This window comes from Topomyia yanbarensis, unplaced genomic scaffold (assembly GCF_030247195.1).
Source record: "Topomyia yanbarensis strain Yona2022 unplaced genomic scaffold, ASM3024719v1 HiC_scaffold_18, whole genome shotgun sequence".
Taxonomy (NCBI): Eukaryota; Metazoa; Arthropoda; class Insecta; order Diptera; family Culicidae; genus Topomyia; species Topomyia yanbarensis.
This window is the reverse complement of record NW_026683360.1, coordinates 230028-231960: the sequence shown is the minus strand read 5'-3', so window position 1 is coordinate 231960 and position 1933 is coordinate 230028.

The following is a 1933-nucleotide window of genomic DNA, read 5'->3' as shown; positions in this document are numbered from 1 at the left end:
GGAAATCGATGTTTTGTGTCGTTTTGAAATTCAAGATGGCGACTTCCGGTTACGTAAAATCGTCAACAACCCCATCAATATGGGTATTTTTGGAATGGGGTTGATGAGTACACGACGGAAATCGATGTTTGGTGTCGTTTTGAAATTCAAGATGGCGACTTCCGGTTGCGTAAAATCGTCAACAACCCCATCAATATGGGTATTTTAGGAATGCGGTTGATGAGTACACGACGGAAATCGATGTTTAGTGACCATTTTGAAATTCAAGATGGCGACTTCCGGTTACGTAAAATCGTCAACAACCCCATCAATATGGGTATTTTTGGAATGGGGTTGATGAGTACACGACGGAAATCGATGTTTGGTGTCGTTTTGAAATTCAAGATGGCGACTTCCGGTTACGCTAAATCCTCTATAATCCCATCAATATGGGTATTTTTGGAATGGGGTTGATGAGTACACGACGGAAATCGATGTTTTGTGTCGTTTTGAAATTCAAGATGGCGACTTCCGGTTACGTAAAATCGTCAACAACCCCATCAATATGGGTATTTTTGGAATGGGGTTGATGAGTACACGACGGAAATCGATGTTTGGTGTCGTTTTGAAATTCAAGATGGCGACTTCCGGTTGCGTAAAATCGTCAACAACCCCATCAATATGGGTATTTTTGGAATGCGGTTGATGAGTACACGACGGAAATCGATGTTTAGTGACCATTTTGAAATTCAAGATGGCGACTTCCGGTTACGTAAAATCGTCAACAACCCCATCAATATGGGTATTTTTGGAATGGGGTTGATGAGTACACGACGGAAATCGATGTTTGGTGTCGTTTTGAAATTCAAGATGGCGACTTCCGGTTGCGTAAAATCGTCAACAACCCCATCAATATGGGTATTTTTGGAATGCGGTTGATGAGTACACGACGGAAATCGATGATTAGTGGCCATTTTGAAATTCAAGATGGTGACTTCCGGTTACGTAAAATCGTCAACAACCCCATCAATATGGGTATTTTTGGAATGGGGTTGATGAGTACACGACGGAAATCGATGTTTGGTGTCGTTTTGAGATTCAAGATGGCGATTTCCGGTTGCGTAAAATCGTCAACAACCCCATCAATATGGGTATTTTTGGAATGGGGTTGATGAGTACACGACGGAAATCAATGGTTAGTGTCGTTTTGAGATTCAAGATGGCGACTTCCGGTTACGTAAAATCGTCAACAACCCCATCAATATGGGTATTTTTGGAATGGGGTTGATGAGTACACGACGGATATCGATGTTTGGTGTCGTTTTGAAATTCAAGATGGCGACTTCCGGTTACGCAAAATCCTCTATAACTTCATCAATATTGGTATTTTTGGAATGCGGTTGATGAGTACACGACGGAAATCGATGTTTGGTGTCGTTTTGAAATTCAAGATGGCGACATCCGGTTACGTGAAATCGTCAACAACCCCATCAACATGGGTATTTTTGGAATGCGGTTGATGAGAACACGACGGAAATCGATGTTTTGTGTCGTTTTGAAATTCAAAATGGCGACTTCCGGTTTTGCAACCTAAGATTCGGATTTATTTTGAAATTCAAGATGCAGTGAAGGCCCGATTTTATCAGCCCCAAATTTTGTCTACCCCCGGTTTTATCAGCGTTCTGACCCGATTGTCAGCCTTATACAGTGTTGGGTAAAACATGTGTAACAAATACCGAACTTTATTAGATCGCGTCAGTTAACTTAATCGTTCTTGAACCGAACCGAAGCAAAGTAAAGCTGCACAATTGGTGCTTCAGAGTTCTAATTTGATTCCATATCGTTATATGGGCAAAAAATTCGTTAACGACGGCACACTGAAAAAAATTATGCGAAGTGCATTTTTTCTTTGGACAAAACAAGTGTAACTTTTCCTTTCCGTTTGGGTTTTTTT